Source organism: Theropithecus gelada, chromosome 2 (assembly GCF_003255815.1).
Source record: "Theropithecus gelada isolate Dixy chromosome 2, Tgel_1.0, whole genome shotgun sequence".
Taxonomy (NCBI): domain Eukaryota; kingdom Metazoa; phylum Chordata; class Mammalia; order Primates; family Cercopithecidae; genus Theropithecus; species Theropithecus gelada.
Window position 1 is genome coordinate 90406196 of NC_037669.1, and position 15849 is coordinate 90422044.

Genomic DNA, 15849 nt, shown 5'->3' on the forward strand with positions numbered 1-15849 from the left:
CGCCAGCAAAACCTCCGCCAGCCACAGCGAGAACGAAGCGCATGCGCAAACCCATGCCGTCACAGTCACGTGCCCCACGCTTTCGGCACAGGCACTGAGCGGCAGACTCTGACTGACAGGTGAGCTGACCTGTCAGCGGGAAGCACTTCCCCTGGCGACGAGCAAAAAGACTGTTGATTGGGGATGGCACCCCTCGGGGGCGGGTTCTTTGCAGTCCTGGTTACTATGACGCCCGGCCCCCGCCCCCTCGGCTAGCCGCCATCTTGTTGTTGATCCGTACCCAGTGGGCAGCGCCGGGAGCTGGACCAAGCGGCCGGTGAGAGGCCGCTGTAGCGGGGCTCAGCCGCCTGTGCTGCCTGCCAGGGGGCGGGCCGAAACCTGGAGGCCCGGGGGGCCCAGCTCCCGTAGGGAGCCGTGGGCGCCCGGTACCCGGGCCGGGCGGGTGAGTGACAGGAGCCGGGCCGATAGACCGGCCTGACGCCCGCGGGGAGGGCGGTGGCGGGCGCGGCGTTGGAGTGGGCGCGCGTGGGGTCGGGGCTCCGGTGGAGCATCACTGGAACATCGCTCGAGCGTCCTGACCGGCCGCCCGCCGAGCCTCCTAGATGCTGGCACCGAAGCCGGGGAACAGCCGGTGTGGAGGTCGGAGAGCGCCAGTGCCTGAGGTCTGGCCGGCTAGTAGCGGGAAACCAGCTTCTCTGACCGAAGCTCTGGACTCTGCTGATCCGGAGCGTTGAAGTGTGTCCGGTGCCACCCTGATGCTCTCCTGGGAGTTGTGTTGCTCCTGGCTGAGAAATAGACTTACCTCTTTCTTAGATAGCGCTCCTGCGAGTGATTTTCAGGACGCTGGATGCTAAGACTAGACGAATCAAGCCAAAGCCCCCGCGAGCCAGGCAGGCCGGTGTCACGGCCCTGTGATTCTGGCAAGGGGGACCCTCTGCCTGGCTGCTGCTTCCCGAGACCCGTTCGGAACCTCTCGTGTACCTCGAAGCTCACCGTTTGTTTCCTACCAAAGAGCCTGGTTAAATGTCCATAATGGCTGAGTTCTATTTTGGAACATAATTTCTTTGGTTCTTCACCACCACTTTTTGGAGAGTGGTAATGTCTTCCTCTTTTTGCTTTAGGAGAAAGTGAATATTATGGTGATAACTTGATTGATTTTTTTTCTCCTAAAGAGATACTCGCCATAGGAGACAAAGGAAATGTAGGAGTGTCTTAGAATCGGAAAAATAAATGAAACTTTTGTTGTAGATGGTATCTAACTGGCAAATCAACTTTTTTTTTTTTTTTTTGCGACAGTCTCTCGGCTCTGTTGCCCAGGCCGGAGTGCAGTGGCGCAGTCTCGGCTCACCACAACCTCCGCCTCCTGGGTTCAAGCGATTATCCTGCCGCAGCCTTCTGAGTAGCTAGGACTACAGGCGCGCGCCACCAATGCCCGGCTAATATTTGTATTTTTAGTAGATACGGGGTTTCACCATTTTGGCCAGGCTGGTCTCGAACTCCTGACCTCGTGAGCCTCCCTCCTCAGCCTCCCAAAGTGCTGGGATTACAAGTGTGAGCTACTGCGCCCGGTGCAAATTAACTTTTTTTTCTTTTTTTTTTTTTTTTGAGACGGAGTCTTGCTCTGTGCCCCAGGCTGGAGTGCAGTGGCTCGATCTCCGCTCACTGCAAGCTCCGCCCCCCCGGGTTCACGCCATTCTCCTGTCTCAGCCTCCCGAGTAGCTGGGACTACAGGCGCCCACCACCTCGCCCGGCTAATTTTCTTGTATTTTTAGTAGAGACGGGGTTTCACCATGTTAGCCAGGATGGTCTCGATCTCCTGACCTCGTGATCCGCCCGTCTCGGCCTCCCAAAGTGCTGGGATTACAGGCTTGAGCCACCGCGCCCGGCCGCAAATTAACTTTTAACAGTAGTAAAATTATTTTGCTCAGTGAAAACAGACCTTCAGGCCCCTTTCCTGTGAATGTGGGTAGGTTGGAGAGCCTCAGCAGAGTGTGCTAGTCTAGGAAGAGTTCTGATTGTTACAAAACACATTTCTCTTGACCTGTGGCCTCTGGTTCTTTGCACAGTCTTCTTGTACGTGGTCATACAACATGCCTGCATGAGATGACTAAGAAGTCAAGCGACAATACTTTGTGCACTTTTTTTTTCTTTTTTTTTTTTGAGACGGAGTCTCGCTCCTTTGCCAGACTGGATACAGTGGTGCGATCTCGGCTCACTGCAACCTCTGACTCCCTGGTTCAAGCAGTTCTCCTGCCTCAGCCTCCCGAGTAGCTGGGATTACAGGCACATGCCACCATGCCCAGCTAATTTTTGTATTTTTAGTAGAGATGGGGTTTCACTATGTTGGCCAGACTGGTCTTGAACACCTGACCTCGTGATCTGCCCGCCTTGGCCTCCGAAATTGCTGGTATTACTTATAGGCGTGAGCCACTGTGCCCGGCCACGCACCCAGCCTACTTTGTGCACTTCTATCAGGTCTTGTCACCTCTGAATGTATAATTTTGAAAGGCCAGACGTGGTGGCTCATGTCTGTAATCCCAGCACTTTGGGAGGCTGAGGCAGGCGGATCACCTGAGGTCAGGAGTTCGAGACTAGCCTGGCCAAAATGGCGAAATCCTGTCTCTACTAAAAATACAAAAATTAGCTGGGCGTGATGGTGCATGCCTGTAGTCCCAGCTCTTTGGAGGCTGAGGCAGTAGAATCGCCTGAACCCGGAAAGTGGAGGTTGCAGTGAGGCGACATCGCGTCACTGCACTCCAGCCTGGGCAACAGAGTGAGACTCAGTCTCAGGAAAAAAAATAATAAAATAAATAAATAAAAATAAAAAAAATAATTTTGAAAGAAACTACCTCCTTAGTCAGGAGATCCTTTAGGAAAGCAGGTGCTGAACCCAGAGGAGGCTGGCTGCTTGTTGCTGTTCGACTGAGTTTATACTGCACTTGTGAGGCAAGGGAGAAGTTGAGTAGTCTTTATTTATTTCATTATCCTTCAGGGCCATTTTTTAAATCTTTAGTGTGTTTTAATCTTGGTAAGACCAGTTCCTTGGGCAGTTCTTGAAAAGAAAGGAGGGGGATACTAAAATATTAGGAGCTTTTCAAAATTGTCCCAAGCCCCTGCTTTTTTTTTTTTTTCTCCTGAGACGGGGTTTCACGATGTTGGCCAGGCTGGTCTTGAACTCCTGATTCATCTGCCTCAACCTTGGCCTGGGATTACAGGGGTGAGCCACTGCACTGGCTGTCATTTGCATTTTAAGTAGAGACGGGGTCTCAGTTGCCCAGACTGGGCTTGAACTCCTAGTCTCAAGTGATTCTCCTGTCTTGGCCTCCCAAAGTGCTGGGATTACAGGCATGAGCCACCACGCCTGGCCTTTTTTTTTTTTTTTTTTTTGAGACGGAGTCTCACTCTGTCGCCCAGGCTGGAATGCAGTGGCATGATCTTGCCTCACTGCAACTTCTGCCTCCTGGGTTCAAGTGATTCTCCTGCCTCAGCCTCCTGAGTAGCTGGGACTACAGGCGTGCACCAGCATGCCTGGCTAATTTTTGTATTTTTTTTTTTTTTTTGGTAGAGCTGGGGTTTTGCTGTGTTGGCCAGGCTGGTCTCAAACTCCTGACCTCAGGTGATCCGCCCACCTTAGCCTCCCAAAGTGCTGGGATTACAGGTGTGAGCCACCACGCCTGGCCACGCCTGGATTTTTTAAGAGACGGTCTCTTCAAAAACTCCTAGGCTGGAGTGTAGTGGCCCAGTTGTAGCTCACTGCAGCTTCCAACTCCTGGGCTCAAGTGATTCTCTTGCCTCAGCTTCCCAAGTAGCTAAGACTACACATGTGTGTCACTATGCCTGGCTAATTTTCTTTGTCTTAATTTTTTGTAGAGATGGGGGTCTCACTATGTTGCTTAGGCTAGTCTCAAACTCCTGGGTGCAAACGATCCTCCTGCCTCGGGTACCTAAAGTACAGGCATGAGCCACTGTGCCTGGTTTGTGATGGGCATTTTTAAGTGCAAATGTGTCAGACTGTTGTTATAATAGTAGACCCTCCAGGCCAGGCGTGGTGGCTCATGCCTGTAGTCCCAGCACTGTGGGAGGCCGAGGTGGGTGGATCACGAGGTCAGGAGGTCGAGACCAACCTGACCAACATGGTGAAGCATCGTCTCTACTAAAAATACAAAGATTAGCCGGGCCTGGTGGCGCGTGCCTGTAATCCCAGCTACTCAGGAGGCTAAGGCAGGAGAATCGCTTGAACTTGGGAGGTGGAGGTTGCAGTGAGCCAAGATTGTGCCATTGCACTCCAGCCTGGGCGACGAGCTAGACTCCGTCTCAAAAAAAAAAAAAAAAAAGTAGACTTTCCATCCACTGTTCTTTATCTTTGCATAATTTATCTGTAAACTTTAGTATTTTTTTTTTTTTTTGAGATGGAGTCTCGCTCTGTCATCCAGGCTGGAGTGCAGTGGCCTGATCTCAGGTCACTGCAAGCTCCGCCTCCCGGGTTTACGCCATTCTCCTGCCTCAGCCTTCCCGAGTAGCTGGGACTACAAGCGCCCGCCACCGCGCCCGGCTAGTTTTTTGTATTTTTTAGTAGAGACGGGGTTTCACCGTGTTCGCCAGGATGGTCTCGATCTCCTGACCTCGTGATCCGCCCGTCTCGGCCTCCCAAAGTGCTGGGATTACAGGCTTGAGCCACCGCGCCCGGCCTCTTAATTTTTTTTTGAGACAGGTCTTACTCTGTTGCCCAGCTGGAGTGCAGTGGCGCGATCATAGCTCACTGCAGCCTCGAACTCCTGGGCTTAGGTGATTCTCCTGCCTCAGCCTCCAGAATAGCTAGAACTACAGGTGGGCACTACTGTGCTCAGCTAATTCTTAATTTTAATTTTTTTTTTTTTTTTAATGGACACGGAGTCTTGCTTGTTGCCCAGGCTGGCCTCTAGCTCCTTGGTTGGAGTGATCCTCCCACCTCGGCCTCCCAAAATGCTGGATTACGGATGTGAGTCACCTTGCCTGGCCAATTTCAGGACTTTTTCACACTGCGCAGACTGTGGAGATCCTGCACTGAAATCAGGAACTACTACAGGCTTATGGGATGAGATCTGATGTCCTAATGTGGCATTTAAGGCGATATAGTCCAGCTGACTCCAGCCTTCTTCCTCAGGGTTTATCCTAATCCCCACTAACCAAATGGTTTGCTAAACATTCCATATGTACTCTTTCTTTACACAAATCCTCTCATGGGTGAATCCAGTGACCTATGGCCTGTGGAGATGACCTTTTCCTTCAGCTTCTCTCTTGTCCATAGTCCAGCTCCATTTCTACCTACCTCTTTATGAAATGTCCCCAAAACATTTCAGCTCCTGGGGATATATTCCATACTCTTCGAACTGCAGTGGCATTATTGCCCTGAAACAAATATCAAAATAGTATTTGCTCTTTTAAGAATAATTTTTTAGGCCAGCACAGTGGTTCATGCCTGTAATCCCAGCACTTTGGGAAGCCAAGGCAGGTGGATCACCTGAGGCCAGGAGTTAGAGACCAGCCTGGCCAACATGGTGAAACCCTGTCTCTACTGAAAATACAAAAAATTAGCCGGGTGTGGTGGCGGGCGCCTGTAATACCAGCTACTTGGGATATTGAAGCAGTAGAATCACTTGAACCCGGGAGGTGGAGGTTGCAGTGAGCCGAGATTGCGCCATTGCACTCCAGCCTGGGCAACAAGAGCGAAACTCCGTCTAAAAAAAAAAATACATATATATATATATATATATATTTTGTTTGTTTGTTTGTTTCCTCTGGTAGGGCCTAATCCTTTTCTGACAGGGACTGTATTTTACACTTCTTGTGTCTTTTTGCACCTGTAGATGAGGACCAAATATTTATAAATATGTACTAGATTTGTGTGAGTTGGAAACACCTTCTGTAATTAAACAGGGAAATAGAAGGGAGTGGGCAAGTAGAAATGGGGATTTGGTGGCTGTGAATTTCTACCTCCACCCTGCCTTGCCTTGAAGTGTGTTTTATAGAGGCAGGGCTGTCCCTTGGTGCTGCAGAACAGAGACAGAACTTGCTCAAAGGGCAGAACTAAGGCCTAAAAAGAGCCCTTCCTTGTTAAAATGCCAGTTTTCTAGGAAAACATTTCTGTGAATATGGCACTGGATGCAAACATTCTTAGGCCCTTTTCTTTGCTGGGTCTTGATCTCACTGCCTCCTTGGGCTGCTGTAAATGGCAGTGTTTGCTGCCTGACCTCCTCCCGGTGCAGCCCTGACACTGTAAGGAACAGTGATGGGCAGAGTTGGGGAACGACTGCACAGTACACTCCATTTCTGACTTGGAACAAGGAAGCAGGCCGGCATTTTGTGTCTTTGTGGCTGTGGATCTGTGCTTTTGCACTGATTTTTAAATATAGGTTTTCATTTCTCCTACTATAGCAGAATTTAAGCAATAGATTCTGGGTAGGAAAGCCTAAGACTCTGTGTGTGTGTGTGTGTGTGTGTGTGTGTGTGTGTGTGTGTATGTGTGTATGAAAGATGATAAAGACTCTCAGGTCTGCTACTGTGGTTTGAAGTTGCATTTATTTAGAAGACATAACAAATGAGCTTTCATGGGAACATGTGTTCACTTCAGTGCTGGATCTCTGTTAGGAACATTGTTTTGTTGAGTGCCTAGAAAATCTGCTGATCTCTTTTGTAAAATTTTATTTGTGGGTTTAGCTTATTTATTCCTGTCTCATTATATAAAAGGAGGGCAGGGTAGGGGAGCAGGTCTAGGACTGGACTCTTTTCAAGTCTAAAATTCGATGTTAATGAGTAAGAACACCTTATAAATACATAAAAATCTAGGTGTAGGCCAGGTACCATGGCTCATGCCTGTAATTCCAGAACTTTTGGAGGTTGAAGCAGGCAAATTGCTTGAGCCCAGGAATTTGAGACCAGCCTGGGCAACATAGTGAGACCCCGTCTACACACACACACACACACACACAAATGTAAAATTAAACGAGCATGGTGGCATGCCCCTGTATTCCCGGCTACTTGGGAGGCGGAGGTGGGAGAATTGCTTGAGCCCAGGGGTTGAAGCTGCAGTGAGCCATCATTGTGCCACTGCATTCCTGCCTGGATGACAGAAACAAGACCCTGTCTCTAAAGAGAAAAGAAAAGAAAAATTTGGGTGTATTATGATTGAATGAAAAATTATTAAACAACTTACTCTGTAATAAAAAAATCAGATGATGTCATATGTTGATGGAAATATGGGGAAATTAGAGACCTCATACACTGTTGGTGGGAATGTCAAGTGGGCCACTTGGGAAAACAGTCTTTATATGGTTAAACATAGAGTTACCATATGACCCAGCAATCTCCCTCCTGGCTGTCTACCCAAGAGAAGTGAAAACAAATGTTCACACAAAAACTTGTGCACAAATGTTTATGGCAGTGTTATTCATAATAACCAAGAGGAGAAGCAACCCAAGTGTCCATCAACTGACAGATAAAATGTGGTATATACATTCAAGGGAACATTATTCTGCAATAAAAAGGAGCAAAGTGCTGATACATGTTACAACATGGATGAATCTTGAAAGCATGTTAAGTGAAAGAAGTCAGATGGAGAAGTTCACATTTATATGATTTCATTTATGTGAAATATCCAGAATAGATGATTCTATAGAAACAAAGTAGATTAGTGATTGCTTAGGGCTTGGAGGTAGTTGTGGGGGATAGAGAAAATGATAGCTTAAGGGTATGGGATTTCTTTTTGAGATGATTAAAACATTCTAAAATTGCGGTGATGGTTGCTCCTATATCTGAATATCTTATACTTAAAATCATTGAATTGTACACCTTAATGGGTGAATTGTATGTTGTGTGAATAATAATAAAGCTGTTAATTAAAAACATATTGGCTGGACATGGTGGCTCATCCCCGTAATCCTTGCACTTTGGGAGGCTGAGGCAGTAGGATCACTTGAGCCCAGGGGTTCGAGACCAGCTCTGGAAACATAGTGAGACCCCATCGATACAAAAAATAAAAAAATTAGCTGGGCATGGTGGTGCGTGGCTGTAACCCCAGCTACTGAGGAGTCTTAAGATGGGAGGATCGCTTGAGTCTGGGAGTTTGAAGCTGCAGTGAGCTATGGTTGGGCCATTGCACCTCAGCCTGGGTGACGGAGTAGGACCCTATCTTTTTTTCTCTTGAGACGAAGTCTCGTTTTGTCACCCAGGCTGGAGAGCAGAGGTGCGATCTCTGCTCACCACAACCTCTGCCTCCCAGGTTCGAGTGATTTTCCTGCCTCAGCCTCCCGAGCAGCTGGGATTACAGGCACCTATCACCATGCCCAGCTAATTTTTCGTATTTTTAGTAGAGACGAGGTTTCACGATGTTGACCAGGCTAGTCTTGACCTCCTGACCTCAAGCCATCTACCTGCCTTGGCCTCCCAAAGTGCCCGAATTACAGGCATGAGCCACCACACCTTGCTGAGACCCTGTCTTTTTTTTTTTTTTGAGACAGAATCTCACTCTTGTTGCTCAGGCTGGAGTGCAGTGGCACGATCTCGGCTCACTGCAGCCTCCGCCTCCCGGGTTCAAGCGATTCTCCTGCCTCAGCCTCCTGAGTAGCTGGGATTTACGGGCACGTACCACTACGCTCAGCTAATTTTTGTATTTTTAGTACAGATGGGGTATCACCATGTTGGCCAGGATGGTCTTGATCTCCTGACCTTGTGATCCACCCGCCTTGGCCTTCCAAAGTGCCGGGATTACAGGCGTGAGCCACCATGCCCAGCCAAGAGACCCTGTCTTAAAAAAAAAAGTCATTTCACTGTTAAAGAAAATCCCCTGCACACCAGAAATGGCCAGCTGATCTCTGATCTTTGATCTTTATGCTTTATCATTGTTTTTAAAGAAATTTCCAACTTTATTGAGGTATAATTTTTTTTCTTTCTTTTTTTTTGAGATGGAGTCTCGCTCTGTCGCCCAGGCTCGAGTGCAGTGGCATGATCTCCACTCACTGCAACCTCCACCTCCCGGGTTCAAGTGATTCTCCTGCTTCAGCCTCCCGAGTAGCTGGGACTACAGGTGTGTGCTACCACGCCCGGCTAATTTTTTGTATTTTTAGTAGAGAGGGGGTTTCACTGTGTTAGCCAGGATGGTTTCAATCTCCTGACCTCGTGATCCACCCACCTTGGCCTCCCAAAGTGATGGGATAACAGGCCTGAGCCACCAAACTCGGCTTTTTTTTTTTTTTTTTTTTTTTTGAGATGGAGTCTCGCTCTGTCGCCAGGCTGGAGTGCAGTGGCTGGATCTCAGCTCACTGCTCACTGCAACGTCTACCTTCCAGATTCAAGCAATTCTGCTGCCTCAGCCTCCCAAGTAGCTGAGACTACAGGCACATGCCACCATGCGCAGCTAATTTTTGTATTTTTAGTAGAGATGGGGTTTCACCATGTTGTCCAGGATGATTTTGAACTCCTGACCTCAGGCGATCCACCCACCTCGGCCTCCCAAAGTGTTGGGATTACAGGCGTGAACCACTGCGCCTGGCCCAACAGATGTTTATTTCACTTCAGTGAAAAGATTTCTTTTTTTGGAGACAGAGTCTTGCTCTGTTGCCCTGGCTGGGGTGTAGTGGTGCCATCTTGGCTCACTGCAACCTCCGCCTCCTGCGTTCAAGTGATTTTTGTGCCTCAGCCTCCAGAGTAGCAGGGATTACAGGCATGTGCCACCACAATGGACTGATTTTTGTATTTTTTTAGTAGAGATGGGGTTTTGCCATGTTGACCAGGCTTGTCTTGAACTCCTGACCTCAAGTGATCCACCCACCTTGGCCTCCCCAAGTGCTGGAATTACAGGCATGAGCCACTGTGCCTGGCCCAGTGAAAAGATGTCAGTTAGTTGTAGAAGGTACTCCTATTTCCCTTTCCAGTCAACCCCAGCCTGCTTCCTTGGACACAGACAGGTGCTGATATTTCTATCACTGTAGATTAAATTTGCGATTCTTAGAAGTTTCCAAAATGGAATCGTAATTATACAGTTGTTCCTCATTATTCACGGAGTTTGTATTTTCAAGTTTGCAAACCTGCTAAAATTCACTTGTAACCCCAAAATCAATACTTTTGGTGCTTTTGCTATCATTTATAGATATGCACAGAGTGACAAAAATTTTGAGTTGTGTGTTCCCAGCTGAGGTTAGACAAGGCAACATGCTGTCTTCTTTTCAATTACCATATTGTAAATAAGTGTCCTTTTCTTGGTCTATTTAGTACTATGGTTTTTTTTGGCATTTATTTGCTTTTTTTTCCTGAGACTGAGTCTTGCCCTGTCACCCAGGCTGGAGTACGTTGTTGCTATCTCGGCTCACTGCAACCTCTGCCTACCAGGTTCAAGTAATTTTCCTGCCTTAGCCTTGCTTGTGGTTGGGATTACAGACATGCATCACCATGCCTGGCTAATTTTTGTATTTTTAGTAGAGATGAAGTTTCACCATGTTGTCCAGGCTGGTCTCGAGCTCCTGGCGTCAAGTGATCCGCCCATCTCGGCCTCCCAAAGTGCTGGGATTACATTCGTAAGCCACTGCAGCTGGCCTGATTTGCTTTTTGTTGGTGATTTTTAATGGTTATTTTCATTTTTGTTTATCTTACCAGAAAATAAACACCAACTTTATTTTTTTTTTATTTTATTTTTTTTTGAGACGGAGTCTCGCTGTGCTCCCAGGCTGGAGTGCAGTGGCGTGATCTCGGCTCACTGCAAGCTCCACCTCCCGGGTTCACGCCATTCTCCTGCCTCAGCCTCCGAGTAGCTGGGACTACAGGCGCCCGCCACCACGCCCGGCTAGTTTTTTGTATTTTTAGTAGAGACGGGGTTTCACCATGTTAGCCAGGATAGTCTCGATCTCCTGACCTCGTGATCCACCCGCCTCGGCTTCCCAAAGTGCTGGGATTACAGGCTTGAGCCACCGCGCCCGGCCAACACCAACTTTATTAATGTAATAGCAACAGAAAGGATTTCCAGTTTCTCAGAAGGAAAATAACATGACAATAGCACAAGTGTTAAAAGAGTAAATAGCTACATTTCTTGTTCTGATAGCTTCCCACCACACACCAAAGGTTCTTCAAGGACAGCTGCCACTGGAGCTGCTGCAAGAACATGTTTTTCACTGAGTGTAGCTTCACAGTCAACTCCTCAAGCGGAAGACTAAAATATTATTTCTTGGAAGATCTTGGTTGAGGGAGAAAAAATCAATATGGAGAACAGATCTTTGCTTCTCAAATTCAAGAAAAACCATTAACTAATCTATCAATTTTTTTTTTTTTTTTTGAGACAGAGTCTCACTCTGTCACCCAGGCCGGAGTGCAGTGGCGTGGTCTTGGCTCACTGCAAGCTCTGCCTCCTGGGTTCACACCGTTCTCCTGCCTCAGCCTCCCAAGTAGCTGGAACTACAGGCGCCCGCCGCCACGCCCGGCAAATTTTTTTTGTATTTTTTTTAATAGAGACGGGGTTTCACCGTGTTAGCCAGGATTGTCTCGATCTCCTGACCTCGTGATCCACCCGCCTTGGCCTCCCAAAGTGCTGGGATTACAGGCGTGAGCCACCGCGCCTGGCCTGACTAATCTATCAGGTTTTCTCCAATACAGTGTGCCAGAGTGCTCTGTGAAGAATCGTTTTTCATCCCTACCACGTGTCTGGGTGAAGGGAGAGGAGGGGTGGCAAGCTGCCAGTACACTAGCAGGCACTCCTGGTGATGCTCTGGGCTCTGCTCCCTTTCTGCTGGTAGTAGTAGGCATCTTTTCTAGCCTCTGCAGCAGCTTGATATTGCGGGGAGGAAAGGTCCACCCACTAATCACCTCTTCTTGAAGCTGTATTTTTTGTGTTCATAGAAGAGGTCTGTCTTAGAGCTCCCCAAATTGACAGTCTTTGGGCAGCCATCTCTATCCTTCTCCTGGATGGTGCGCTCCTTACAATAATAGGCACCGGATACCCCAGGGCCCCCACAGATCACACAGCACCCCAGTAAGATACGTAGTTACAGTCATCACATACGCGTACCAGAGTGCAGGGACACAAATCACACATTTGCTGTCACATTTTTCACACAATCTTCCAATGACAACACCAGCCTGCTTGCGGCAAAAGATCAAATCAGGATGATGTTTAGCCATAGTTCCCAATGAAGCCGGCCACCGGAAGCCTATTTTTTTATTTTTTTGAGACAGCTTACAGGTATTAGCCACTGCACCTGGCCTTGTTGGTGATTTTGATGCTTAAAATGGCCCCCAAATGTCGTATTGAAGTGCTGCCTGGTGTTTCTAAGCACAAGAAGGCTTTGATTACCTTACAACGAATGTGTTAGGTAAGTTTTGTTCAGGCTTGAGTTGTAATGCTGTCGACTATGAGTTCAGTGTTAATGAATCAGTAATTTATATTAAATAAGGTGTCTTTAAACAGAAACATACCTAAAAGGTTTTATATTGTATGTGTGTAGATCTGGAAGGTTATATATTGATTGGTTGATGAAAATATGACTAGATCATCTTCCCCTGGTTAACAGTTTATTAAAAAAAAAAGCAAATGTGACCAGAGGCTTACAGGAATTTAAACATTTATTTTGTCTAGGTGCAGTGACTCAGTGTTCAGTAACTCATTGTACACAGTGACTTTATAAAACATAATTACCATCAGTAATGAGAACTGACTGTATAGTCGCTTGTGTCAGAGCCCTAGCTAAGTGTTCTAGGCTTTAATGTCTGGGAGCCACAGGCAGTGCTTTTGTTGATAAGTATTCATCCCTTAAATTCCCTCTCCCATTAAAAGTCATTTCCACAGCTCACCTATTATGCGTAGCTCAGTTTGTAATATTTCATTGTTTCACCATTAACTTCTTGGGCTATGCTGACTTTCAGTTCTCTGAAGGCAAGAGAACAAATTTTTGTTTTCTTAGTAATAATGTACTACATGGTCTTACTCTGTAGGTACTCAATATATATTTGATCATGTAAGTACTTAAAAAAAATTTTTTTTTTTTTTGCACATTTAAATTTAATGGTCCCTGACTGATTTGGAGATTTTATAGTTGCAATTCGGACAAAAAATTGGTTTGGTGGTGAGTAGTCCGGTTTTGTGTGTGTGTGTCTGTGTGTGTGTGTGTGTGTGTGTGTGTTAGAGAGAGTCTTGCTGTGTTACCCATGCTGGTCTTGAATTCCTGGGCTCAAGGGATCCTGCTGCCTCAGCCTCCCATGTGTACCACGATGCCTAGCTAGTGAATATTCTGAAACTTATTTATAAAGACTTATGCTCAACTAGAAGATGTTGTATGGACCAGGGCCAAGCAGCATACTAGGCAGGATATACCTAGGCTGTTTTGGTTTCCTTTTTTTGGTACTTTACCTGAAGACAGTGCAGCAAAAATTAAAGTGGGTTCATTAGCATAGAAAATATAATGAATATTAAAAAGCTGCTTCTCTGTTTGGGAAGATGTATTATGAAATATGTGGCTATCTTTTTTTTTCTTTCTTTGAGACAGAGTCTTGCTCTGTTGCCCAGGGTGGAGTGCAGTGGCGCGATCTCGGCTCACTGCAAGCTCTACCGCCTCCTGGGTTCACACCATTCTCCTGCCTCAGCCTCCTGAGAAGCTGGGACTACAGGCGCCCGCCACCACGCCTGGCTAATTTTTTTTTGTATTTTTAGTAGAGACGAGGTTTCACCGTGTTTGCCAGGATGGTCTCGATCTCCTGACCTCGTGATCCGCCCGCCTCGGCCTCCCAAAGTGCTGGGATTACAGGCGTGAGCCACCGCGTCCGGCCAATATTTTGTATTTTTAGTAGAGACGGAGTTTCACCACGTTAGCCAGGATGGTCTCGATCTCCTGACCTCATAATCCGCCCGCCTCCGCCTCCCAAAGTGCTGGGATTACAGGCGTGAGCCACCGCACCCAGCCAATATGTGGCTATCATATATTTTGCATGTATCTCTAAAGTAAGTGCTGACCTTGGTGCCAGGGAGCCAATACTAAGTTTGAGTAATTTCATGAAGCAGAGTGTACCAGGCAGGACCAGTTGGACCCTTAAACATATTAACTTGACTGTTTACAGTATTACTTTTCATTGGTAGAATTGGGACTATATAAAGAATTATTAATTGGCCAGCTGCAATGGCTCATGCCTGTAATTATAGCACTTTGAGAGGCTGAGGCAGGAGGATCAGTTGAACTTAGAAGTTCAAAACGGGGACCGGGCGTGGTGGCTCAAGCCTGTAATCCCAGCAGTTTGAGAGGCCGAGACGGGCGGATCACGAGGTCAGGAGATTGAGACCATCCTGGCTAACACGGTGAAACCCCGTCTCTACTAAAAAAAAATACAAAAAACGGCCGGGCGCGGTGGCTCAAGCCTGTAATCCCAGCACTTTGGGAGGCCGAGGCGGGTGGATCACGAGGTCAGGAGATCGAGACCATCCTGGCTAACATGGTGAAACCCCGTCTCTACTAAAAATACAAAAAACTAGCCGGGCGTGGTGGCGGGCGCCTGTAGTCCCAGCTACTCGGAGGCTGAGGCGGGAGAATGGCGTGAACCTGGGAGGCGGAGCTTGCAGTGAGCCGAGATCGCGCCACTGCACTCCAGCCTGGGTGACACAGCGCGAGACTCCGTCTCAAAAAAAAAAAAAAAACAAAAAAAAAAACAAAAAACTAGCCGGGCGTGGTGGCGGGTGCCTGTAGTCCCAGCTACTCTGGAGGCTGAGGCCAGAGAATGGCGTGGACCTGGGAGGCGGAGCTTGCAGTGAGCTAAGATTTGGCCACTGCACTCCAGCCTGGGCGGCAGAGCGAGACTCCGTCTCAAAAAAAAAAAAAAAAAGTTCAAAACCTGCCGGGTGCGGTGGCTCACGCCTGTAATCGCAACACTTTGGGAGGCCGAGGCAGGCAGATCACGAGGTCAGGAGATCGAGACCATCCTGGCTAACACGGTGAAACTCCGTCTCTACTAAAAATACAAAAAATTAGCCGGGCATGGTGGTGGGCGCCTGTAGTCCCAGCTACTTGGGAGGCTGAGGCAGGAGAATGGCATGAACCCGGGAGGCGGAGCTTGCAGTGAGCAGAAATCGTGCCACTGCACTCCAGCCTGGGAGACAGACTCCATCTCAAAAAAAAAAATTAAAAAAAAAAAAGTTCAAAACCAACTGGGGCAACCCAGCAAGGCCCGCTTATCTACCAAAAAATAAGCAGTTAGCTGGGCATGGTGGGACATGCCTAAAATTCCAGCAACTCAGGAGGCTGAGGTTGGAGGATCACTTGAGCATAGGAGTTGGATGCTGCAGTGAGCAGTGATCACACCACTGCCCTCCTGCCTGGGTGAGAGTGAGACTCTGTCTTAAAAAAAAAAAAAAGCTCAAGAGTTCAAGACCAACCTGGGCAACGTAGTGAGACCCTGTCTCTATGTAAAAGAAAATTAGAATTATTAACTGTAACAGAGACTGGAGTAATGAGAAATTGGCTAGTCAGAAGTAGAGAGAGGCTGGGTGTGATGGCTCATGCCTGTAATCCCAGCACTTTGGGAGGTTGAGATAGAAGGATCGTTTGAGTCCAGGAGTTTGAGACCAGCCTGGGCAGCATGGTGAAACCTTGTCTCTACAAAAAATAAAAAAATTAGCTGGGTGTGGTGGCATGTGCCCATAGTCCCAGCTACTAGGGAGGCTGAGGTGGGAGGATTGCTGGAGCCCAGGAGATGGAGGCTGCAGTGAATCATGATCGTGCCACTACACTTTAGCCTGGGTAACAGCAAAACCCTGTCTCAAAAAAGAGAACGCTCTAGAATATAAGAAGACAATATATGTGTATATGTATATATAGTCTTCCTATGTATACATATTTTGTATATTGT

The 15849-nt window shown here is 47.5% G+C and overlaps 1 protein-coding gene and 1 pseudogene across 5 annotated transcripts in view; one reads left to right on the forward strand and one right to left on the reverse strand.

The window, feature by feature from the left end:
• The first annotated feature begins 249 nt into the window (after positions 1 to 249).
• Positions 250 to 15849, forward strand: part of IP6K1 (inositol hexakisphosphate kinase 1) — a 74383-nt gene continuing 58783 nt past the window's right edge. Inside the window, exon 1 of one of the 5 annotated variants that reach the window (XM_025376191.1) lies at positions 250 to 442. The gene's annotated coding sequence lies outside the window, so the exon portion shown is untranslated. Of the gene's footprint in view, positions 443 to 469; positions 1128 to 15849 lie in introns of those variants that run through there. The other 4 variants (XM_025376195.1, XM_025376194.1, XM_025376192.1 and 1 more) reach the window with 4 other exon arrangements.
• LOC112618753 lies at positions 11823 to 12141 on the reverse strand (annotated as a pseudogene).